The 27,839-nt window shown below is 43.2% G+C and overlaps 1 long non-coding RNA gene across 1 annotated transcript; it reads left to right on the forward strand.

The window, feature by feature from the left end:
* The first annotated feature begins 723 nt into the window (after nucleotides 1-723).
* LOC146059020 (uncharacterized) lies at nucleotides 724-27,839 on the forward strand. The gene is made up of 3 exons (XR_014470099.1): nucleotides 724-821; nucleotides 22,446-22,552; nucleotides 27,732-27,839. It is a non-coding gene; the product is annotated as an uncharacterized LOC146059020 (long non-coding RNA).

A 27,839-nucleotide genomic window follows, 5' to 3' on the forward strand; every position in this document is an offset into this window, starting at 1 on the left:
TAGCGGCCGTATATACGGCTGCTAATACAAATTTTTCAGGCAGTCTGCACAAATCAGTCAGATCCGTGCAGGCTGCAGAGTGTAAAAAAAAATAGAAAAAAAAAATAAATAAAAAAAACAGTGTGGGGTTCCCCCCCCCCCCCCCCAGCCATAACCAGCACCAGGCTGAAAGAGCCAGGGCCGATAATTAAAAATCAGGGAACCCGACAAATAGGGGTTCCCCCATTTTTAACAACCAGCCCCAGGCTCCAGGTCCGGGGCTGGTTCCCAAAATAAGGGGGACAAAATGACTAGGGGTCCCCCGTATTTTAAGAACCAGCCCCAGGCCAAACCAGCCAGCAGGGTAATGTCACAGCCGGGGGACACTTATTATATAAGGTCCCGCGGCCAAAACATTAACCCTACCGACCAGTCAGCCTGGCCAGGGGCCCTGGGGGAGTGGGGACCCCCCCAATAAAGGGGTCCTCCCCCTCCAGGACTTACCTGACCAGGCTGAAGCCTGGTGCTGTCCCAGGTGACCCTGGGCTGTGGTCACCGGGCTGATTTCAGTGTAAAAAAAAAGATGAAAAACTATTGTTTAAAACTGTGGAACTATGAGTCCCAGCAAGCCTCCCCGCAAGCTGTGACTTGGAGAACCACAAGTCCCAGCCTGGTGTCCGGTGTCCTGTGTCGTCCTCCAGGTCCATGTCGGCGGTCCGTGTCGTCCTCCAAGTCCATGGCGGTGTCCGGGTCTGAAGTAATCCATGGTGGAGATGTGGAAGGAAATCCTACTCACCTGGTCCTGTGGTGAAGATGTCTTCTCTTGGTCCGCCATAGTCCAGGTAATCTTCAAGCTGCCGGCGTTCCCCGCACTCTCCGCATCGCACTGAGGAGAGATGCAGAGATATTTCATATTCTGCGCCTCTTCTCAGGATGATTCTATTGGCCGCCTAGCGGCCAATCAGGAGCCGACTTTCTTGTCGCTGCGCTCGCCACACTTCGGTCTCGGTGGCTCGCTGCGCTCGCCACACTATATAAAATAAACTTCATGCGTAGTTGGATAGTGGGGGTATGAAATCACCCATGGGTGACTATACAATTAAAAATCTGGTCTTTACAATGAAAAAACGTATCGCATCGCATGCCTTAAGTAGTGGCATGCAATGATAAAATCGGGCGCCCAGATAATACACAAGTACCAAAAAATCTCGCTAAAAGCACTACGGGGGACATCTGTAACAGCACTACTGAGGACATGATATGTAACTGCCACTAATACTGTATGTGCAAGAAAATGATTGCTTGGCAATTAAATTCAGTACCTGACATAGAACACAAACTTTTATTGAGAGATTTGGTAAGAAATCTCCATTTATTTTTTTTTAAAGCGGCAATCATTTACACTGCAAAATTTAACTGGTTTGGCAGTTTAAATGATTGCCGGTTTTAACCCCTTCATGACAGAGCCAGTTTGTGCCTTCATGACAGAGCCCTTTTTTTCAAATCTGACATGTCTCACTTAAGTGGGGATAACTTTTTTTTGCTTTTACTTATCCCAGTGATTTTGAGAATGTTTTCTCGTGACACATTGTACTTCAAGTTAGTGGTAAATTTTGGTCGATACAGTCTGTGTTTTTTTGTGAAAAATACCAAAATATCGTGAAAAAATGGAAAATTTAGCAATATGCAAAATGTTAAATTTTCTGCTTGTGAGACAAATAATCATACCACTCAAAATAGTTAATAACTAACATAGACCATATGTCTACTTTATGTTGCCATCATTATTTCAACCCCCTTTTCATTTTTTTGGACACTAGGAGGCTTCAAATATGACTAGCAAATTCTCAAATTTTCAAGAAAATTTCAAACACTGATTTTTTTAGGGACCAGTTCAGTTCTGATGTGACTTTGAGGGACTTGTATGTGAGACACCCCCATAAATGATGCCATTTCAAAAACTGCACCCCTCACAGTATTCAAAACAGCATTTTGGAAGTTTGTTAACCCTTTAGGTGTTTCACAGGAATTAAAACAAAGTGTAGGTGAAATTTCAAAATTTCATTTTTTTTGCAGATTTGCAATTTTAATACATTTTTCTAACAAATACAGTAGATTTTACTAGAGAAATGTGACTAAAAATTGATTCCCCCAATTCTTGTGTTTTCAAAAATATCCTATATGTGGCCCTAGTGTGCACGTTGACCAAACCACAGGCTTCATAATAGAAGGAGCACCTACTTGATTTTGGAGCCTCCTTTTTATGAGATTTTTTTTTAGGCACCATGTAGGTTTCTAGGCACCATAAGTGCTAAAAGTTAGGAACCTTCCCCACAAGTCACCCCATTTTGCAATCTACACCCCTCAGGGAATTCATCTAGGGGTATAGTGTACATTTCAAACCCCCAGGGGTTTCACCAATTTTGGTACAACTGGGATGTGAAAATGGAAAATTACATTTTTTTACACAAACATGCAGTTCTGGCTCAAAATTTTTCATTTTCACAAGGAATGAAGGAGACAAAGCACCCCAAAATCTGTGCCCCAATTTCTCCCGAGTACGGCAATGCCTCACATGTGACCAAAAAATACCAGTGGGGCGCATAGCAGGACTCAGAAGGGAAGGAGTGATTTTTGGATTTGGCAGCACAGATTTTGGTGGAATGAATGGTGGGTGCCATGTTGCATTAGCAAGACTCCCAAAGCACCAATACAGTGGAACCCCCCCACAAGTCACCCCATTTTGCAAAGTACACCCCTCAGGGAATTCATCTAGGGGTATAGTGTACATTTCAAACCCCCAGGGGTTTCACCAATTTTGATACAACTGGGATGTGAAAATGGAAAATTACATTTTTTTACACAAACATGCAGTTATGGCTCAAAATTTTTCATTTTCACAAGGAATGAAGGAGACAAAGCACCCCAAAATCTGTGCCCCAATTTCTCCCGAGTACGGCAATGCCTCACATGTGACCAAAAAATACCAGTTGGGTGCATGGCAGGACTCAGAAGGGAAGGAGTGATTTTTGGATTTTGCAGCACAGATTTTGGTGGAATGAATGGTGGGTGCTATGTTGCACCAATACAGTGGAAACCCCCAAAAGTCACCCCATTTTGCAAAGTACACCCCTCAGGGAATTCATCTAGGGGTATAGTGTACATTTCAAACCCCCAGGGGTTTCACCAATTTTGGTACAACTGGGATGTGAAAATGGAAAATTACATTTTTTACACAAACATGCAGTTCTGGCTCAAAATTTTTCATTTTCACAAGGAATGAAGGAGACAAAGCACCCCAAAATCTGTGCCCCAATTTCTCCCGAGTACGGCAATGCCTCACATGTGACCAAAAAATACCAGTGGGGCGCATAGCAGGACTCAGAAGGGAAGGAGTGATTTTTGGATTTGGCAGCACAGATTTTGGTGGAATGAATGGTGGGTGCCATGTTGCATTAGCAAGACTCCCAAAGCACCAATACAGTGGAACCCCCCCACAAGTCACCCCATTTTGCAAAGTACACCCCTCAGGGAATTCATCTAGGGGTATAGTGTACATTTCAAACCCCCAGGGGTTTCATTAATTTTGATACAACTGGGCAGTGAAAATGGAAAATTACATTTTTTTACACATACATGCAGTTATGGCTCAAAATTTTTCATTTTCACAAGGAATGAAGGAGACAAAGCACCCCAAAATCTGTGCCCCAATTTCTCCCGAGTACGGCAATGCCTCACATGTGACCAAAAAATACCAGTTGGGTGCATGGCAGGACTCAGAAGGGAAGGAGTGATTTTTGGATTTTGCAGCACAGATTTTGGTGGAATGAATGGTGGGTGCTATGTTGCACCAATTCAGTGGAACCCCCCCACAAGTCACCCCATTTTGCAAAGTACACCCCTCAGGGAATTCATCTAGGGGTATAGTGTACATTTCAAACCCCCAGGGGTTTCACCAATTTTGGTACAACTGGGATGTGAAAATGGAAAATTACATTTTTTTACACAAACATGCAGTTCTGGCTCAAAATTTTTCATTTTCACAAGGAATGAAGGAGACAAAGCACCCCAAAATCTGTGCCCCAATTTCTCCCGAGTACGGCAATGCCTCACATGTGACCAAAAAATACCAGTGGGGCGCATGGCAGGACTCAGAAGGGAAGGAGTGATTTTTGGATTTGGCAGCACAGATTTTGGTGGAATGAATGGTGGGTGCCATGTTGCATTAGCAAGACTCCCAAAGCACCAATACAATGGAACCCCCCCACAAGTCACCCCATTTTGCAAAGTACACCCCTCAGGGAATTCATCTAGGGGTATAGTGTACATTTCAAACCCCCAGGGGTTTCACCAATTTTGGTACAACTGGGATGTGAAAATGGAAAATTACATTTTTTTACACAAACATGCAGTTCTGGCTCAAAATTTTTCATTTTCACAAGGAATGAAGGAGACAAAGCACCCCAAAATCTGTGCCCCAATTTCTCCCGAGTACGGCAATGCCTCACATGTGACCAAAAAATACCAGTGGGGCGCATGGCAGGACTCAGAAGGGAAGGAGTGATTTTTGGATTTGGCAGCACAGATTTTGGTGGAATGAATGGTGGGTGCCATGTTGCATTAGCAAGACTCCCAAAGCACCAATACAGTGGAACCCCCCCACAAGTCACCCCATTTTGCAAAGTACACCCCTCAGGGAATTCATCTAGGGGTATAGTGTACATTTCAAACCCCCAGGGGTTTCACCAATTTTGGTACAACTGGGATGTGAAAATGGAAAAATACATTTTTTTACACAAACATGCAGTTCTGGCTCAAAATTTTTCATTTTCACAAGGAATGAAGGAGACAAAGCACCCCAAAATCTGTGCCTCAATTTCTCCCGAGTACGGCAATGCCTCACATGTGACCAAAAAATACCAGTGGGGCGCATGGCAGGACTCAGAAGGGAAGGAGTGATTTTTGGATTTGGCAGCACAGATTTTGGTGGAATGAATGGTGGGTGCCATGTTGCATTAGCAAGACTCCCAAAGCACCAATACAGTGGAACCCCCCCACAAGTCACCCCATTTTGCAAAGTACACCCCTCAGGGAATTCATCTAGGGGTATAGTGTACATTTCAAACCCCCAGGGGTTTCACCAATTTTGATACAACTGGGCAGTGAAAATGAAAAATTACATTTTTTTACACAAAAATGCAGTTCTGGCTCAAAATTTTTCATTTTCACAAGGAATGAAGGAGACAAAGCACCCCAAAATCTGTGCCCCAATTTCTCCCGAGTACGGCAATGCCTCACATGTGACCAAAAAATACCAGTTGGGCGCATGGCAGGACTCAGAAGGGAAGGAGTGATTTTTGGATTTGGCAGCACAGATTTTGGTGGAATGAATGGTGGGTGCCATGTTGCATTAGCAAGACTCCCAAAGCACCAATAGAGTGGAACCCCCCCACAAGTCACCCCATTGTGCAAAGTACACCCCTCAGGGAATTCATCTAGGGGTATAGTGTACATTTCAAACCCCCAGGGGTTTCACCAATTTTGATACAACTGGGCAGTGAAAATGAAAAATTACATTTTTTTACACAAAAATGCAGTTCTGGCTCAAAATTTTTCATTTTCACAAGGAATGAAGGAGACAAAGCACCCCAAAATCTGTGCCCCAATTTCTCCCGAGTACGGCAATGCCTCACATGTGACCAAAAAATACCAGTTGGGCGCATGGCAGGACTCAGAAGGGAAGGAGTGATTTTTGGATTTGGCAGCACAGATTTTGGTGGAATGAATGGTGGGTGCCATGTTGCATTAGCAAGACTCCCAAAGCACCAATAGAGTGGAACCCCCCCACAAGTCACCCCATTTTGCAAAGTACACCCCTCAGGGAATTCATCTAGGGGTATAGTGTACATTTCAAACCCCCAGGGGTTTCACCAATTTTGATACAACTGGGCAGTGAAAATGAAAAATTACATTTTTTTACACAAAAATGCAGTTCTGGCTCAAAATTTTTCATTTTCACAAGGAATGAAGGAGACAAAGCACCCCAAAATCTGTGCCCCAATTTCTCCCGAGTACGGCAATGCCTCACATGTGACCAAAAAATACCAGTTGGGCGCATGGCAGGACTCAGAAGGGAAGGAGTGATTTTTGGATTTGGCAGCACAGATTTTGGTGGAATGAATGGTGGGTGCCATGTTGCATTAGCAAGACTCCCAAAGCACCAATAGAGTGGAACCCCCCCACAAGTCACCCCATTGTGCAAAGTACACCCCTCAGGGAATTCATCTAGGGGTATAGTGTACATTTCAAACCCCCAGGGGTTTCACCAATTTTGATACAACTGGGCAGTGAAAATGAAAAATTACATTTTTTTACACAAAAATGCAGTTCTGGCTCAAAATTTTTCATTTTCACAAGGAATGAAGGAGACAAAGCACCCCAAAATCTGTGCCCCAATTTCTCCCGAGTACGGCAATGCCTCACATGTGACCAAAAAATACCAGTTGGGCGCATGGCAGGACTCAGAAGGGAAGGAGTGATTTTTGGATTTGGCAGCACAGATTTTGGTGGAATGAATGGTGGGTGCCATGTTGCATTAGCAAGACTCCCAAAGCACCAATAGAGTGGAACCCCCCCACAAGTCACCCCATTTTGCAAAGTACACCCCTCAGGGAATTCATCTAGGGGTATAGTGTACATTTCAAACCCCCAGGGGTTTCACCAATTTTGATACAACTGGGCAGTGAAAATGAAAAATTACATTTTTTTACACAAAAATGCAGTTCTGGCTCAAAATTTTTCATTTTCACAAGGAATGAAGGAGACAAAGCACCCCAAAATCTGTGCCCCAATTTCTCCCGAGTACGGCAATGCCTCACATGTGACCAAAAAATACCAGTTGGGCGCATGGCAGGACTCAGAAGGGAAGGAGTGATTTTTGGATTTGGCAGCACAGATTTTGGTGGAATGAATGGTGGGTGCTATGTTGCATTACCAATACAGTGGAACCCCCCCACAAGTGACCCCATTTTGCAAACTACACCCCACAGGGAATTCATCTAGGGGTATAGTGTACATTTCAAACCCCCAGGGGTTTCACCAATTTTGGTACAACTGGGCTGTGAAAATGAAAAATTACATTTTTTTACACAAAAATGCAGTTCTGGCTCAAAATTTTTCATTTTCACAAGGAATGAAGGAGACAAAGCACCCCAAAATCTGTGCCCCAATTTCTCCCGAGTACGGCAATGCCTCACATGTGACCAAAAAATACCAGTTGGGCGCATGGCAGGACTCAGAAGGGAAGGAGTGATTTTTGGATTTGGCAGCACAGATTTTGGTGGAATGAATGGTGGGTGCCATGTTGCATTAGCAAGACTCCCAAAGCACCAATAGAGTGGAACCCCCCCACAAGTCACCCCATTTTGCAAAGTACACCCCTCAGGGAATTCATCTAGGGGTATAGTGTACATTTCAAACCCCCAGGGGTTTCACCAATTTTGATACAACTGGGCAGTGAAAATGAAAAATTACATTTTTTTACACAAAAATGCAGTTCTGGCTCAAAATTTTTCATTTTCACAAGGAATGAAGGAGACAAAGCACCCCAAAATCTGTGCCCCAATTTCTCCCGAGTACGGCAATGCCTCACATGTGACCAAAAAATACCAGTTGGGCGCATGGCAGGACTCAGAAGGGAAGGAGTGATTTTTGGATTTGGCAGCACAGATTTTGGTGGAATGAATGGTGGGTGCTATGTTGCATTACCAATACAGTGGAACCCCCCCACAAGTGACCCCATTTTGCAAACTACACCCCACAGGGAATTCATCTAGGGGTATAGTGTACATTTCAAACCCCCAGGGGTTTCACCAATTTTGGTACAACTGGGCTGTGAAAATGAAAAATTACATTTTTTTACACAAAAATGCAGTTCTGGCTCAAAATTTTTCATTTTCACAAGGAATGAAGGAGACAAAGCACCCCAAAATCTGTGCCCCAATTTCTCCCGAGTACGGCAATGCCTCACATGTGACCAAAAAATACCAGTTGGGCGCATGGCAGGACTCAGAAGGGAAGGAGTGATTTTTGGATTTGGCAGCACAGATTTTGGTGGAATGAATGGTGGGTGCTATGTTGCATTACCAATACAGTGGAACCCCCCCACAAGTGACCCCATTTTGCAAACTACACCCCTCAGGGAATTCATCTAGGGGTATAGTGTACATTTCAAACCCCCAGGGGTTTCACCAATTTTGGTACAACTGGGCTGTGAAAATGAAAAATTACATTTATTTACACAAAAATGCAGTTCTGGCTCAAAATTTTTCATTTTCACAAGGAATGAAGGAGACAAAGCACCCCAAAATCTGTGCCCCAATTTCTCCCGAGTACGGCAATGCCTCACATGTGACCAAAAAATACCAGTTGGGTGCATGGCAGGACTCAGAAGGGAAGGAGTGATTTTTGGATTTTGCAGCTCAGATTCTGGTGGAATGAATGGTGGGTGCTATGTGGCATTAGCAAGACCCCCGATGCACGGTGAAATGATGAACCTAATAATCCATCGATGTGTGGTATATTTTGAAACACTCCTTTATACATAGGCCGGGTTTGTCGGGGCAAGTTTCACAGTGGAAAATAGTTTCCTTTCTTATTCCCTTTTTATAGCAAACTTTGCACCTTTTTTGTGTCCTGCCCTTTCTTGCAGTGGAGGGGATTTCGTTGGGAAAATGCTGCCCTGGTACAATACGGGGGCCAGTACTAGAAGTACTGGGGCCCTCTGCCTGCTGGTTCCCAAATATTAGGCCCTTTATGACTTCCTCTTGAAAGTGCATAAATGTCCCCCTCTGGCCGGTAGAACGGAATAGCACGTAAGCGTTATACAGTGCCATCTGGATGATATACACGGCCAGCTTCTTGTACCAGATATTTGTTTTCCGCAGGGCACTGTACGGCTTCAGTACCTGATCTGAAAGATCCACTCCGCCCATGTACTTATTGTAATCTAGGATACAATTTGGTTTTGAGGTGTGGGTACTGGTACCTCGTACAGGGATGGAGGTGGTACTGTCTCCATGAATTGTTGTCAGTATAAGGACATCCCTCTTGTCCTTATATTTGACCAACAACATATTTTCGGTGCATATTCCCCTGCTTTCACCCCTTCTCATTACTTGGGCAATGTGCGTTTTGGGGAGGCCTCTTTGGTTCTTGCGCACAGTACCGCAAGCTGCTGTACCTCTTGAACCAAGGGCCTTAAACAGGGGGATGCTGGTGTAAAAGTTATCCACATAGAGGTGATAACCCTTATCCAGGAAGGGGTGCATTAAATCCCAGACAATTTTGCCACTAACACCTACGAGGGAGGGGGGGCATTCTGGCGGTTCAATTCTTGAATCCTTCCCTTCATATACCCTAAACTTGTGGGTGTACCCTGTGGTGCTTTCACACAGCTTATACATTTTTATGCCATACCTTGCCCTCTTACTGGGAAGGTACTGGCGGAATTTAACCCTTCCTTTAAAATGTATAAGGGACTCGTCAATACAAATACATTTTTCAGGGATGTATAGCTCTGCAAATTTGGCACTGAAATGATCAATGACCGGCCTGACTTTGAATAGCCGGTCAAAGGTGGGATCATCTCTGGGTGGGCACTGTGCATTATCGGTGTAATGTATAAATTTATGGATTGCCTCAAAACGAGTCCGAGTCATGGCCATACGGTAAAATGGGGTGCTGTACAGAACATCTGTACTCCAATATTGCCTAATTTGTGGCTTTTTTACTATGCCCATATGAAACACCAGACCCCAAAACGTCATCATCTCTACTGCATCTACAGGGGTCCACCTAGCAAATGATGACGTGGGGTTTTGAGCAATAAACTGCTGGGCATATAAATTAGTTTGGTCCACCATTAAATTTATAAAATCATCAGAGAAAAATAATTTGAAAAAGTCAATTTCTCTGAGACCTGTGGAATCAAATTGGATTCCTGGCATGGCCAAAAACTCAGGAACCTGGGGCTCAAAATTGTCTGGTGGTGGGGTCCATACGAGATCAATTATTGGGGGGGGGGTCTCAGCTGCTCTACGGGGGCGTCTTTGAGGGGGTCCCTCATCACCAGAGGAGGAAGAGGAGCTTAAGACGAATCCTTCAAATTCCCCGCTTGCCTCACTGGCTGTGTCAGAATCAGAGGCAAGCATGGCATATGCCTCCTCCACTGAATACATTCTTCTGGATGACTGGGATGACATTTGGGATGACATTTGGGATGACATTTTTATTTTTGTGTTACTGGTAGTGAAATGTTTCAACACGTGTATAGTGTAGGGGGGGGTACAAACTTTATTTCAACCCGGGGGGTATGTAGTGTGTTGTGTGTATGTAGTGCAGAACAAAAAAAATACTTTATACAAAAAAAAAAAAATGAAGGGGTTAAAAAAAAAAAAAATTGAAGGGGTTAAAAAAAAAAAAAATTGAAGGGGTTAAAAAAAAAAAAAAAAAGGTCCTGCGCCAAAAATTGAGCACAGATGTTGGTCAGTAACGTCTGTCACTGAACAGCGCTCAAAGGCAACAGGAATTTGATCAAAAAAAAAAAATAGATCAACCCTGTGCCGAAAAAGCTGATCAGTGATGTACGTCACTGATCAGCGCACAGTGGCCACAGGACACCCACAAAATCACAGTGTGTGTAAAAAAAAAATAAAAAAAGACCACACAGCACCCAAAAAAAAAAAAAAAAAGGTGATCAGTGATGCGACACTGATTACCAGTGAGGGGCAGCAGGTGCACAACCTTTGGTGCAACTGGCAGCAACTGACAGGTATATATAAAAAAAAAAAACCTCTGCACCCCCAAAAAGTTGCTGATCACCTCAGATATAGTGATCAGCACAAAAGGCGGGGGTAGCAGACACAAAATATACACTCTCTATCACTCTCTGTCACTATCTCTCTCTATCTCTCACTATCTATCACTATCTATCACTATCTATCACACTGCAGCAGCAGCACTGACAGTTATATGTATAAAAAAAAACCTGCACCCCCAAAAAGGGGGGGTAGCAGACACAAAATATACACTCTCTATCACTCTCTGTCACTATCTCTCTCTATCTCTCTATCTCTCACTATCTATCACTATCTATCACTATGACACTGCAGCAGCAGCACTGACAGTTATATATATAAAAAAAAAACCTGCACCCCCAAAAAAGGGGGGGTAGCAGACACAAATCTCTCTATCTCTCACTATCTATTACTATCTATCACTATCTCTCACTATCTATCACTATCTATCACTATGACACTGCAGCAGCAGCGACAGTTATTTATATATAAAAAACCCCTGCACCCCCAAAAAGGGGGGGTAGCAGACACAAAATATAGCTCTCTCTGTCACTATCTCTCTATCTCTCTCTATCTCTCTCTCTCTATCTCTCTATCTCTCTATCACACTGCAGCAGCAGCAGGAAGTCTCAGGAAGTCAGATCCAGGAAGCGTCCAGCACGCTACAAGCAGTGATCAAGTGATCAGGTAAGGTATTTGCAAGGATCAGGTAAGTATTAGCAAGGATCAGGTCAGTATCACGGCAGATAGGCACGGTGACCGCTCTGCACGCTACTCCAGACCGGAATGGCGTCTGCAGCGCAGTCACCGTTAGTTTAAATGTCGCGCCTTGGCTGTGATTGGTCCGTGGGTCCCACGGACCAATCACAGCCTTGGGGGCAGGTGGGGTGAGGGTGGGGTGAGGTGTCATCGTCACCGATGACCCCCTCATGCCCCCTGACGCCCGGCGGTGATTGACACCTGTGTTACCAAGCGTCTGATTCGCTGGTAACACAGGAAAACGCTGTGAATGGCTGTTCACACTGAACAGCCAATCACAGCGATCGCCGACGGGGGGGCGACATCGCAGCCCCCCCTGGGCATGCAGGGACATGTCTGCTGTCAGGGACAGCAGACATCGTCCCTCTGTCACTGCGTCTCGAGACGCAGTGACAGTTTAAAGTCATGACGTATATATACGTCATGTGTCGGGAAGTACTTCCCGGCCATGACGTATATATACGTCAAATGTCGTGAAGGGGTTAAAAAAAACTGGAGATTTCTTACAAAATCTCGCACTTTCTGAATCTCTCATCCTATTACATTTCACCCTTTGTTTCATGTTGTGAAACCTTGTTTTATGCACCAATAAAATACATTTGTGTGTATTTCATGTGTTTGATGTTGTTATACAACATAAATGCAAGTTACCTCAAGATACATCATTGAAAAACAAAAATATTCTGAAATACGGAATAATCCATTATCCAAAATTCTTCTGGTCCCGAGCATTTTGGATAAGGGATACTCAACCTGTATATATAATGTTGGGGCCCATCAACACTGGGGACTTATATTGGGGCAGATGTATTAACCCCTTCCCGACATTTGACGTATATATACGTCATGGCCGGGAAGTACTTCCCGACACATGACGTATATATACGTCATGACTTCTAACTGTCACTGCGTCTAGAGACGCAGTGACAGAGGGACGATGTCTGCTGTCCCTGACAGCAGACATGTCCCTGCATGCCCAGGGGGGGCTGCGATGCCGCCCCCCCGTCGGCGATTGCTGTGATTGGCTGTTCAGTGTGAACAGCCATTCACAGCGTTTTCTGTGTCACCGGCGAATAACGTTCGCCGGTGACACAGGGATCGGAGGTGATTGGTGCTGTAAAGTACAGCACCAATCACCGCGGGGTGTAAGGGTGACACTGGTGTCACCCCACCTCACCCCGCCCGCCCCCAAAGGCCGTGATTGGTTCGTCGGACCGACGGACCAATCACAGCCATGAAGGGGGGTTTAAACTAACGGTGACTGCACTGCAGACGCCATTCCGGTCTGGAATTGCGTGCAGTGCGGTCACCGTACCCAGCTGCCGCGATATACTGACCAGAACCCCTCTAAATACTTACCTGATCACTGCCTGGATCTTGCTTATTCTTGTGACATCCTGTGACATCCTGTGACATCCTGTGCTGTGTTGTGCTGCTGCGAGTTATTAGATAGAGAGATAGAGAGAGATAGAGAGAGATAGAGAGGCCTAGTGACAGAGAGTGCTATATTTTGTGCTGCTGCAGTGTGATAGAGCTATAGATAGAGAGATAGAGAGAGATAGAGAGAGATAGAGAGAGAGAGATAGAGAGAGATAGAGAGATAGTGACAGATTGTGCTATATATTTTTTATATAACTGACTGCTGCCCCCCCTTTTGTGCTGATCAGTATAAATTAACTGATCAGCAACTTTTTGGGGGCGCAGGTTTTTTTTTTTAGATATATATACCTGTCAGTGCTGCTGCTGCAGTGTCATAGAGTGAGAGATAGAGAGAGATAGTGACAGAGAGTGATAGAGACTGCTATATTTTGTGTCTGCTGCCCCCCTTTTGTGCACCCCCAGCAACTTTTTGGGGGTGCAGGGGTTATTTTTCATATATATAACTGTCAGTGCTGCTGCTGCAGTGTCATAGAGTGATAGATAGTGAGAGATAGAGAGATAGAGAGAGATAGTGACAGAGAGTGATAGAGAGTGCTAAATTTTGTGTCTGCTGCCCCCGCCTTTTGTGCTGATCACTATATCTGAGGTGATCAGCAACTTTTTGGGGGTGCAGAGGTTTTTTTTTTTTATATATACCTGTCAGTTGCTGCCAGTTGCACTGTCAGTTGCACCAAAGGTTGTGCACCTGCTGCCCCTCACTGGTAATCAGTGTCGCATCACTGATCACCTTTTTTTTTTGTGGGTGCTGTGGGGTCTTTTTTTATTTTTTTTTTACACACACTGTGATTTTGTGGGTGTCCTGTGGCCACTGTGCGCTGATCAGTGACGTACATCACTGATCAGCTTTTTCGGCACAGGGTTGATCTATTTTTTATTTTTTTTTTGATCAAATTCCTGTTGCCTTTGAGCGCTGTTCAGTGACGGACGTTACTGACCAACATCTGTGCTCAATTTTTGGCGCAGGACCTTTTTTTTTTTTTTTTTTAACCCCTTCAATTTTTTTTTTAACCCCTTCAATTTTTTTTTTTTTTTAACCCCTTCAATTTTTTTTTTTTGTATAAAGTATTTTTTTTTTCTGCACTACATACACACTACACACTACATACCCCCCGGGTTGAAATAAAGTTTGTACCCCCCCCTACACTATACACGTGTTGAAACATTTCACTACCAGTAACACAAAAATAAAAATGGCATCCCAAATGTCATCCCAAATGTCATCCCAAATGTCATCCCAGTCATCCAGAAGAATGTATTCAGTGGAGGAGGCATATGCCATGCTTGCCTCTGACTCTGACACAGCCAGTGAGGCAAGCGGGGAATTTGAAGGATTCGTCTTAAGCTCCTCTTCCTCCTCTGGTGATGAGGGACCCCCTCAAAGACGCCCCCGTAGAGCAGCTGAGACCCACCCCCCAATAATTGATCTCGTATGGACCCCACCACCAGACAATTTTGAGCCCCAGGTTCCTGAGTTTTTGGCCATGCCAGGAATCCAATTTGATTCCACAGGTCTCAGAGAAATTGACTTTTTCAAATTATTTTTCGCTGATGATTTTATAAATTTAATGGTGGACCAAACTAATTTATATGCCCAGCAGTTTATTGCTCAAAACCCCACGTCATCATTTGCTAGGTGGACCCCTGTAGATGCAGTAGAGATGATGATGTTTTGGGGTCTGGTGTTTCATATGGGCATAGTAAAAAAGCCAGAAATTAGGCAATATTGGAGTACAGATGTTCTGTACAGCACCCCATTTTACCGTATGGCCATGCCCCGGGCTCGATTTGAGACGATCCTTAAATTTTTGCATTACAACGATAATGCACAGTGCCCACCCAGAGATGATCCCACCTTTGACCGGCTATTCAAAGTCAGGCCGGTCATTGATCATTTCAGTGCCAAATTTGCAGAGATGTACATCCCAGATAAATTCATTTGCATAGACGAGTCCCTTATACATTTTAAAGGAAGGGTTAAATTCCGCCAGTACCTTCCCAGTAAGAGGGCAAGGTATGGCATAAAAATGTATAAGCTGTGTGAAAGCACCTCAGGGTACACCCACATGTTTAGGGTATATGAAGGGAAGGATTCAAGAATTGAACCGCCAGAATGCCCCCCCTCCCTCGTAGGTGTTAGCGGAAAAATTGTCTGGGATTTAGTGCACCCCTTCCTGGATAAAGGTTATCACCTCTATGTGGATAACTTTTACACTAGCATCCCCCTGTTTAAGGCCCTTGGTTCAAGAGGTACAGCAGCTTGCGGTACTGTGCGCAAGAACCAAAGAGGCCTCCCAAAAACGCACATTGCCCAAGTAATGAGAAGGGGTGAAAGCAGGGGAATATGCACCGAAAATATGTTGTTGGTCAAATATAAGGACAAGAGGGATGTCCTTATACTGACAACAATTCACGGAGACAGTACCACCTCCGTCCCTGTACGAGGTACCAGTACCCACACCTCAAAACCTAATTGTATCCTGGATTACAATAGGTACATGGGCGGAGTGGATCTTTCAGATCAGGTACTGAAGCCGTACAGTGCCCTGCGGAAAACAAAAATCTGGTACAAGAAGCTGGCCGTGTATATCATCCAGATGGCACTGTATAACGCTTACGTGCTATTCCGTTCTACCGGCCAGAGGGGGACATTTATGCACTTTCAAGAGGAAGTCATAAAGGGCCTAGTATTTGGGAACCAGCAGGCAGAGGGCCCCAGTACTTCTAGTACTGGCCCCCGTATTGTACCAGGGCAGCATTTTCCGAATGAAATCCCCTCCACTGCAAGAAAGGGCAGGACACAAAAAAGGTGCAAAGTTTGCTATAAAAAGGGAATAAGAAAGGAAACTATTTTCCACTGTGAAACTTGCCCCGACAAACCCGGCCTATGTATAAAGGAGTGTTTTAAAATATACCACACATCTATGGATTATTAGGTTCATCATTTCACCGTGCTTCGGGGGTCTTGCTAATGCCACATAGCACCCACCAACATTCCACCAGAATCTGAGCTGCAAAATCCAAAAATCACTCCTTCCCTTCTGAGTCCTGCCATGCACCCAACTGGTATTTTTTGGTCACATATGAGGCATTGCCATACTCGGGAGAAATTGGGGCACAGATTTTGGCGTGCTTTTTCTCCTTCATACCTTCTGAAAATGAAAAATTTTGAGCCAGAACTGCATTTTTGTGTAAAAAATGTAATTTTTCATTTTCACTGCCCAGTTGTATCAAAATTGGTGAAACCCCTGGGGGTTTGAAATGTACACTATACCCCTAGATGAATTCCCTGAGGGGTGTAGTTTGCAAAATGGGGTCACTTGTGGGGTGGTTCCACTGTATTGGTGCTTTGGGGGTCTTGCTAATGCGACATAGCACCCACCAACATTCCACCACCAAAAATAACTCCTTCCCTTCTGAGTCCTGCCATGCACCCAACTGGTATTTTTTGGTCACATATGAGGCATTGCCATACTCGGGAGAAATTGGGGCACAGATTTAGGGGTGCTTTTTCTCCTTCATACCTTATGAAAATGAAAAATTTTGAGCCAGAACTGCATTTTTGTGTAAAAAAATGTAATTTTTCATTTTCACTGCCCAGTTGTATCAAAATTGGTGAAACCCCTGGGGGTTTGAAATGTACACTATACCCCTAGATGAATTCCCTGATGGGTGTAGTTTGCAAAATGGGGTCACTTGTGGGGGGGTTCCACTGTATTGGTGCTTGGGGGGTCTTGCTAATGCAACATAGCACCCACCAACATTCCACCAGAATCTGAGCTGCAAAATCCAAAAATCACTCCTTCCTTTCTGAGTCCTGCCATGCACCCAAATGGTATTTTTTGGTCACATGTGAGGCATTGCCGTACTCGGGAGAAATTGGGGCACAGATTTTGGGGTGCTTTGTCTCCTTCATTCCTTGTGAAAATGAAAAATTTTGAGCCAGAACTGCATTTTTGTGTAAAAAATGTAATTTTTCATTTGCACAGCCCAGTTGTATCAAAATTGGTGAAACCCCTGGGGGTTTGAAATGTACACTATACCCCTAGATGAATTCCCTGAGGGGTGTAGTTTGCAAAATGGGGTCACTTGTGGGGGGGTTCCACTGTATTGGTGCTTGGGGGGTCTTGCTAATGCGACATAGCACCCACCAAAATTCCACCAGAATCTGAGCTGCAAAATCCAAAAATCACTCCTTCCCTTCTGAGTCCTGCCATGCACCCAAATGGTATTTTTTGTCACATGTGAGGCATTGCCGTACTCGGGAGAAATTGGGGCACAGATTTTGGGGTGCTTTTTCTCCTTCTTACCTTCTGAAAATGAAAAATTTTGAGCCAGAACTGCATTTTTGTGTAAAAAAATGTAATTTTTCATTTTCACTGCCCAGTTGTATCAAAATTGGTGAAACCCCTGGGGGTTTGAAATGTACACTATACCCCTAGATGAATTCCCTGAGGGGTGTAGTTTGCAAAATGGGGTCACTTGTGGGGGGGTTCCACTGTATTGGTGCTTGGGGGGTCTTGCTAATGCAACATAGCACCCACCAACATTCCACCAGAATCTGAGCTGCAAAATCCAAAAATCACTCCTTCCTTTCTGAGTCCTGCCATGCACCCAAATGGTATTTTTTGGTCACATGTGAGGCATTGCCGTACTCGGGAGAAATTGGGGCACAGATTTTGGGGTGCTTTTTCTCCTTCATTCCTTGTGAAAATGAAAAATTTTGAGCCAGAACTGCATTTTTGTGTAAAAAATGTAATTTTTCATTTGCACAGCCCAGTTGTATCAAAATTGGTGAAACCCCTGGGGGTTTGAAATGTACACTATACCCCTAGATGAATTCCCTGAGGGGTGTAGTTTGCAAAATGGGGTCACTTGTGGGGGGGTTCCACTGTATTGGTGCTTGGGGGGTCTTGCTAATGCGACATAGCACCCACCAAAATTCCACCAGAATCTGAGCTGCAAAATCCAAAAATCACTCCTTCCCTTCTGAGTCCTGCCATGCACCCAAATGGTATTTTTTTGTCACATGTGAGGCATTGCCGTACTCGGGAGAAATTGGGGCACAGATTTTGGGGTGCTTTTTCTCCTTCTTACCTTCTGAAAATGAAAAATTTTGAGCCAGAACTGCATTTTTGTGTAAAAAAATTTAATTTTTCATTTTCACTGCCCAGTTGTATCAAAATTGGTGAAACCCCTGGGGGTTTGAAATGTACACTATACCCCTAGATGAATTCCCTGAGGGGTGTAGTTTGCAAAATGGGGTCACTTGTGGGGGGGTTCCACTGTATTGGTGCTTGGGGGGTCTTGCTAATGCAACATAGCACCCACCAACATTCCACCAGAATCTGAGCTGCAAAATCCAAAAATCACTCCTTCCTTTCTGAGTCCTGCCATGCACCCAAATGGTATTTTTTGGTCACATGTGAGGCATTGCCGTACTCGGGAGAAATTGGGGCACAGATTTTGGGGTGCTTTGTCTCCTTCATTCCTTGTGAAAATGAAAAATTTTGAGCCAGAACTGCATTTTTGTGTAAAAAATGTAATTTTTCATTTGCACAGCCCAGTTGTATCAAAATTGGTGAAACCCCTGGGGGATTTAAATGTACACTATACCCCTAGATGAATTCCCTGAGGGGTGTAGTTTGCAAAATGGGGTCACTTGTGGGGGGGTTCCACTGTATTGGTGCTTGGGGGGTCTTGCTAATGCGACATAGCACCCACCAAAATTCCACCAGAATCTGAGCTGCAAAATCCAAAAATCACTCCTTCCCTTCTGAGTCTTGCCATGCACCCAAATGGTATTTTTTAGTCACATGTGAGGCATTGCCGTACTCGGGAGAAATTGGGGCACAGATTTTGGGGTGCTTTTTCTCCTTCTTACCTTCTGAAAATGAAAAATTTTGAGCCAGAACTGCATTTTTGTGTAAAAAAATGTAATTTTTCATTTTCACTGCCCAGTTGTATCAAAATTGGTGAAACCCCTGGGGGTTTGAAATATACACTATACCCCTAGATGAATTCCCTGAGGGGTGTAGTTTGCAAAATGGGGTCACTTGTGGGGGGTTACACTGTATTGGTGCTTTGGGGGTCTTGCTAATGCGACATAGCACCCACCAACATTCCACCACCAAAAATCACTCCTTCCCTTCTGAGTCCTGCCATGCACCCAAATGGTATTTTTTGGTCACATGTGAGGCATTGCCGTACTCGGGAGAAATTGGGGCACAGATTTTGGGGTGCTTTTTCTCCTTCATTCCTTGTGAAAATGAAAAATTTGGAGCCAGAACTGCATTTTTGTGTAAAAAAATTAATTTTTCATTTTCACTGCCCAGTTGTACCACAATTGGTGAAACCCCTGGGGGTTTGAAATGTACACTATACCCCTAGATGAATTCCCTGAGGGGTGTAGTTTGCAAAATGGGGTCACTTGTGGGGGGGTTCCTAAATTTTAGCATCTTATGGTGCCTAGAAGCCTACATGGTGCCTAAAAAATAATCTCATAAAAAGGAGGCTCCAAAATCAAGTAGGTGCTCCTTCTATTATGAAGCCTGTGGTTTGGTCAACGTGCACACTAGGACCACATATAGGATATTTATGAAAACAAAAGAATTGGGGGAATCAATTTTTAGTCACATTTCTCTAGTAAAATGTACTGTGTTCCTTAGAAAAATGTATTAAAATTGCAAATCTGCAAAAAAAATGAAATTTTGAAATTTCACCTACACTTTGTTTTAATTCCTGTGAAACACCTAAAGGGTTAACAAACTTCCAAAATGCTGTTTTGAATACTGTGAGGGGTGCAGTTTTTGAAATGGTATCATTTATGGGGGTGTCTCACATACAAGTCCCTCAAAGTCACATCAGAACTGAACTGGTCCCTAAAAAAATCAGTGGTGTCCAAAAAAATTAAAAGGAAGTTGAAATAATGATGGAAACATAAAGTAGACATATGGTCTATGTTAGTTATTAACTATTTTGAGTGGTATGATTATTTGTCTCACAAGCAGAAAATTTAACATTTTGCAAATTGCTAAATTTTCCATTTTTTTACGACATTTTGGTATTTTTCACAAAAAAACACACACTGTATCGACCCAAATTTACCACTAATTTGAAGTACAATGTGTCACGAAAAAACAATCTCAAAATCACTGGGATAAGTAAAAGCAAAAAAAAGTTATCCCCACTTAAGTGATACATGTCAGATTTGAAAAAAAGGGCTCTGTCAGGAACGCAAAAACTGGCTCTGTCAGGAAGGGGTTAAGCTTTAACAAGAGATAAATCCAAGGGTGAAAAGGAGAGATAAACGTCCAGCCAATCACCTGCTAACTGCCATGTTACAGCCTGTGTTTGAAAAAAGTCAGTGAGGAGCTGATTGGCTGGATATTTATCTCTCCTTATCACCCTTGCATTTATCTCTTGTTAAGGCTTAATACATCTGCCCCAGAGTCTTTAGCTGAATCACCCTGTTTTTCATTCATGCTGCTTTCACACTGCAGAAAAGGGTAAAGACCCGGTATACTTAAACGGGACTTTAAAATTGGTCTGAGCCTTAAGACCTTTCACATTGCAGGTGGAAACCATTTTAAAAAGCATTTAATACCATTCACACATTCAACCTGTTTAACCTCCAAGGGACACGTTTCAAGCCATAGAAATAGAGCCGTTCACATTGCCAAAAAAATGGCTCTGAAATGGGGAGGACACTGCATTTTAACCATTTAACAAATACCGGTATTTGTTCAATGCTTAAAGCACCGTGGAGCTTTCACACTGCAGCTCTACCCATTTAAAAAGGCTAAAATGGCAATTTACCATTTAAGAGCTGCAGTGTGAAAGGGGTATAAGTCAGCATGCTTATAGGTTTCTGGACTTGCCTGAGATCTTGCTATCAATTTATAGCACAACATCTTCACCTAAAGGATATATTAGAAACCAGACAAGCAGGCATGATCAGGTGGATCGTATCGAAACCTATAAATAAAGTATAAATGCTTGACCAGGGAATTTGCTTTTCAGTGTGAACAGGGTATTATAGAAATATTTTTCGGTATATGTGTATTTTCACAGCTGCATCCGATATATTGGGCACCGTGAAAATACACAAGTACCTATTTTTCTTTTGCAATCCGTGCTGAATCAAGCTCATCATACCATGTTTTTTACCACTATTAATAATCCAAATTGTAGACTGCAATAAAAATAATTAAGTGTGATACACTCACCAAATATTTGATTTCTTACTGTATATTAATTTAAGAAATTAAATCAAAAGAAAAGACTTATTAAAAGTGGTATTAATTTTGTAGATCCAAAGATATTATTTTTAAAATTAATTTAATTTATAATCCCCCTCATGAGTATTGGATTTAAACAAGCAAAGATAGCTGGCTAGGACAAAAAATGTTCTTTAAGCAATGAACCCTTGTAATTAAAAAAAAAAAAAAAGTAAAAAAAATCTAAATTTAAAGAAAACCAGCATTAAACACAGACTGTGGGGATTATTCTGGTCGCAGCCTTGCAAGTCCACTAAACCCCACCTTGCGAATAGTGGCCTGGCCGCCACCCATTTGTAAGGGCAATTCCCTCACATGGCCTGTGAATGGATGTTGCAGAGGGGTAGATTTATTAAGCTCGGTGAAGTGATAAAGTGTCTGGTTTTTATCACCGGGCCAATCAACTCCTACCTGTCATTTTTCAAACCAAGCCTGTAACATCACAGTTAGGAGCTGATTGGCCGGTGATAAAAACCAGACACTTTATCACTTCACCAAGCTTAATAAATATATGAGACAGTAACAACCATTCACAGCCTAGTGGGATCCACCCACATCATTCGATGGTCAGCGACCATGATTACTATTATTAATAAAAAAGTGACTCTGAAGTCACTTACATATTTGTGGATACTCGGGAGGCAGCTGATATCCGGTGATGTCAGCTGGCCACCCCCCGCACCCATGTCATCAGGGTATTTGCATGAAACATTGGGTGTTCCCATATGCAAATGGTCCACGCCCCTCCATTTGAAAAATGTTTGCAAATAATCATTTGCTACAGTATAGATAACAGCTTGCTTTTTTTTGCTTTATCTGCTCCATATTTGTAGCTAAAGAAGAGCTCCGGTCAACTAGCAAGTAACCTCCTTATCCCAACCGTCAACTAGCAACACAGCACATACTTTTTGTACCGTACTATGTGATGCGCGGGAGCGCGCATCACATAGTACAGAACGGAGCCGGTCCACAATGGACCGTGTATGGGCAGCTTTAGACAGGCCAGGTATATTTTTAAAAGCTATAGCATCCATTCACCATATTGACACCAGTAAGAAAAATGTTTGCAAATAATCATTTGCTACAGTATAGATAACAGCTTGCTTTTTTTGCTTTATCTGCTCCATATTTGTAGCTAAAGAAGAGCTCCGGTCAACTAGCAAGTAACCTCCTTATCCCAAGTGACATAACAGTACATTCTCCAAGGTTCAACAACCTGAAAAATGATTAAAGAATAACACAGTGAGTAGATTGTTTTCAGACAGTTGTATGAACTAGGTATTTTATATGTATATATACAAGTACGAGGATGACCACACTGGGAGGAAATCCATTGCTAATTCTATACAGAAGACCAACGTCTAGCAGCAGTGGAGCACAATATTTATCATATATACTGTAGTATGGAGATACAATTTATTTTTTTCTTTACTTTTCAACAAATCCTCAGTAAATTGTAAAATATGCAGACATTACTCATACAGATATAGCCACGCACTGCACTCCTATCCTTTTTAAATTGCACCAAATAGCCCTATTTGGTGAGCCACAGATTTTGTGACAGCCGTATCAAGCACTAAGATACCAATAATGGGTGCATTTAGTTATACTCAGTAATGGCTGCAGAGCTGTAAATAACACTGGGTAAAATGGCCGCAGTGTCCAGTTCCTAGTAATTTGCGCATATGCAATAAAGACATCCCCGGAAACATGGTGCAGAATCAATGTTCCCAGAGCACTGCACATTCAGTAAAAACTCTGGCAAAATGCCAGATTCTAATGCACCACTGGAGAAGAGGGGGCCCATTTGGAGCCTGTACATGGGTCCCCTTCACACATCCCACTTTTCTCTAAATATATTTAATGCCTAACTCACAACATGACATAGTACATTGCAAGGGTATATTGAATTCTGACCCCAGGATTTATGTAGCTTCCAAGTACGACTCAATTGTTAATCTGGGTAAAGCCGTATAAAACATTTCCGATATGACTAACTTGTGCCATGCCTCATCCCTGGGCCATTTTTACAGGGGGATAAGCTGTGCAACTGCACGGGGCACCATAAGGCTCGTCTGCTGTTGCTATATTGCCACCGGAGAACCAGTCTTCAGGTGCCCATACACGTTACAATTATTGTATACAATATTGTATACAATATCGCATCTCATCGCATCTCGGTTTTGCGATAAGATCAGATGAGATGAGATGAGATCTAGTACAAAAAGTATGTGCTGCACATACTTTTTGTACTAGATTTCATCTCATCTGTTCTCATCGCAAAACCGATATGCAAGGAGATGCGATATTGTATACAATATTGTATACAATAATTGTAACGTGTATGGGCACCTTCCTCTAAGTCAGATCATCAACCAGCTGTCCGCCCTGCCAATGCAGCTGACAGGACAGAGCAAGCCAGGGATGAGGCACAGCAGTATTACAGTGTAAGTCAGGCCCGCCAGGACTATGTGCTTCCGCATTCACGGGCTTGCACTGTTGCGCCTTCAAGATGCTGAACTAAGAGCCCGGACCCATCTGGTCGCAGCCTTGCAAGTCCACTAAACCCCGCCTTGCGAATAGTGGCCTGGCCGCCACCCATTTGTAAGGGCAATTCCCTCACATGGCCTGTGAATGGATGTTGCAGAGGGGTAGATTTATTAAGCTCGGTGAAGTGATAAAGTGTCTGGTTTTTATCACCGGGCCAATCAACTCCTACCTGTCATTTTTCAAACCAAGCCTGTAACATCACAGTTAGGAGCTGATTGGCCGGTGATAAAAACTAGACACTTTATCACTTCACCAAGCTTAATAAATATATGAGACAGTAACAACCATTTACAGCCTAGTGGGATCCACCCACATCATTCGATGGTCAGCGACCATGATTACTATTATTAATAAAAAAGTGACTCTGAAGTCACTTACATATTTGTGGATACTCGGGAGGCAGTTGATATCCGGTGATGTCAGCTGGCCACCCCCCGCACCCATGTCATCAGGGTATTTGCATGAAACATTGGGTGTTCCCATATGCAAATGGTCCACGCCCCTCCACCCGCACACTTGGATGTGTACTCTCAGCAAACAGCCTCATCAACATGGCTGCACGCACCTGGTTTATGCACATGCGCATCAGAGCAACTGCAAATGGACCAGCCCTGAATATTGGTCTTTTTATACACTGGATACTGTATGGAATACAGTAATATTTAACAGTACAAATGGTATATAGTATAGGCTGTTTCAAACATCTTGTTTAACATATATAGTAACGATATCGGGATGGGGATTCTCAGCAATGTATCCATCTTTGCTGATGACACAAAACTGAGTAGAGATATTAAATCAACAGAGGATGTGAACGTACTTCAAAATGATCTTAACAAGCTGGATGAGTGGTCTAAAAAGTGGAAGATGAGGTTCAATGTGGATAAATGCAAGGTTATGCATATCGGGAGACGTAACCAGTGTGCTAGTTACAACCTAAGCGGGGAAGCGTTATGTACTTCAGCACTTGAAAAGGATCTAGGGGTCCATATAGATAACAAGCCGGGGTGCAGTGTTCAATGTCACATTGCATCAAAAAAGGCCAACAGAATTCTAGCATGTATTAAAAGGGGCATGGAAACTAGGGCCTCAAAAGTAATTATGCCACTGTACAAGGCATTGGTTAGACCTCACCTTGAATATGGAGTACAGTTCTGGGCCCCACACTATAAAAAGGACATCATAGAACTGGAAAAAAACCAAAGAAGAGCAACAAAGCTTATTAGGGGAATGGAAAATTTAAGCTACGAGTAGAGATTAAGCAAGTTGGGACTTTTTACACTAGAGAAGAGACGTTTAAGGGGGGACATGCTCAATATGTACAAATATATCAGGGGCCAATATAAGGAACTCTCAAGCACCCTTTTTACTGCAAAAAAGGAATCTAGGACGCAAGGGCACAAATTTAGATTAGAGGAAAGAAAATTTTGTTCCCTCAAAAGAAAAAATTGCTTTGAGCAGTCAAACTTTGGAACTCTCTTCCTGGAGAGTTGGTGTCGGCAGATACAATAAGTACGTTCAAAATAAGGTTGGTCAAGCATTTATTGGCTAAAAACATCCAAGGGTACTAATAAGAATCATATTCTGTTTTTTTACAAGGGATAAGCTAATAAAACGTAGGTTGAACTCGATGGACGCAAGTCTTTATTCAGCCTTATCTACTATGTAAAAGATAAGTGGTCAGGAAAAGTCCCATATCATAATAAATAAATACACACACAATAGAAACAGTACTGCACTTTCTAAATCACTATCTCCCACTTTATGGTAAGGCTCCTGTCTCTACCTCTTTGCATCTGCTCTCTGGTCCCTTGCGATGTTGGGGGGCACAGATCCATACATACAGTAAATGTGGTAGAAGAAGCTGGTACACTAGGCATGTGCAGCAGCTCTGCTCTGTCCTTTACACTGCATAATGTTGTGGCAGCTATAGTGATCATATTATATACCAGTGCTATTGTTGTCATAATTTAAGGCACTTTCCAAGATGAGGGTGTTTTCGGGCAACCAGAAGCCCCCCTGAAGTCCATGTACAGCAGCAGTATAGAGGGACTGTATTATTATTCTGTCAAGTGTCCTTGAACAGCAGTGGACACAGTACCACTGTCCTAAATATGGGCACAGTGTCATGGGGGCAGGTGGCAGTGGTGGGTGTGGGGTGGGTGAGATTGGAGAAACCCTTTTTTTACTGATGCTTTGTACAGCAAAAATGTCATGTGACTCACACCAGATGTCCGTGGCTGATGACCGGCAGCGTGGGTGGAGGCAGCCGGTCATCAGCCACTGACATAAACCGCTCACCTCATTACAGCGAGTGTTTGGCACCAGCTATACCCCAGTGCACGGCAATTCAAATCACCGCCAAAACAACTCCTTATGCCGCCGTGGTCAGGACGGAGGATCAGTCGCTGACTACAGGCAGGTATACCAGCTTGTGGCCGAGAGGAGTTGAAGCCATACCTGGTAGGAGATTTATCTCCATTAACAACTGTGATTGCCTACTGGAACCATCTACATAACAGCACGGAGAGAGTGCTGCCTAACGGGGTGAGCATTAACTTATCAAACCTGTGACTATAAGTATCTCTTACATTATAAATGTATTGGTCAGCTTACACACAATATTTATATGTGTGCTAAACCTGGAATTCCTCCATTCTTCCAATCTATCTGACTCTCTGAACCAGTATTTAAAGTAATTTGCCGGCTAATTGACACCATTGAAGTCGACTGAGCTACTATAGTCTGCACTATTGGGATCCCAATTCATGTTTATTCCCCCTTTTTTAATGTATATGTTTTAATAAGTGTTTTTTATGTACTATATCAAAATGTATTTCTATATATCTTGTTTCTATATATAAAATTTGAAAGAAGCAACAGTGTGTCCATTACTCATTTTATTCAGCCAAGTTAAGTTTGTTTCTTAATATTATTCTGAAATTCAGCAGCGCAATCCACTTCAACCCCTCCTATTTCTTTTGTCTTTTGTGAGTCTGGACGGGCTCACAGAAGTGTGTGCTGCAGCTGAACTATACCCATATCTACAAATTTAGTTCATTTTTTAACAAAATGTAACTGCTGAGTGCCAGGAAGTATGTCCCGGGGTGGTTCTCTCTGGTTCCACTCCGGTCCACACTAACCCCCTGTTCCTTCTGCTTCACAGCCTAACCGTTACACCCCCTTCTAAGAGCCTTACACTAACCCACTCTCCCCACAGTATAACACTAAACTCCTTAGCCTAACCCTAAGTCACCCCACTAGTACCTAAACCTAATCCCCCCTTCCCAAGCCTGACTCCAACCCGCTCCATATACTGACCGATCAGCATGCTGGCTGTCAGTATTCCAGCATTGGTATCTTGAGCCTTTCAAGGTTCTGGCTCCTGTCTTCTGATGGCAGTTGGGATGCCAGGGTCAGTATGCTGAATGTTGTCATGCTGATTGCCTGATTGCTGACCACATGCCAATCTTACCATAGCTTCACTCTTAAGCTGCCCATACACGGTCCGTTTAACGGATCCGTTTAGGACTTAAATAGCATGCATCGCATCGGATCGCATGCCTTGTGCATGCAGTGTGCATGCAATGCGATCCGATGCGATGTGTAGCTAGTACAAAAAGTATGTGCAGCACATACATTTGTACCGTACTATGTGATGCGCGGGAGCGCGCATCACATAGTACAGAACGGAGCCGGTCCACAATGGACCGTGTATGGGCAGCTTTAGACAGGCCAAGAATATATTTTTAAAAGCTATAGCATCCATTCAACATATTGACACCAGTAAGAAAAATGTTTGCAAATAATCATTTGCTACAGTATAGATAACAGCTTGCTTTTTTTTGCTTTATCTGCTCCATATTTGTAGCTAAAGAAGAGCTCCGGTCAACTAGCAAGTAACCTCCTTATCCCAAGTGACATAACAGTACATTCTCCAAGGTTCAACAACCTGAAAAATGATTAAAGAATAACACAG

This window comes from Crinia signifera, chromosome 2 (assembly GCF_055691185.1).
Source record: "Crinia signifera chromosome 2, ASM5569118v1, whole genome shotgun sequence".
Lineage (NCBI taxonomy): Eukaryota > Metazoa > Chordata > Amphibia > Anura > Myobatrachidae > Crinia > Crinia signifera.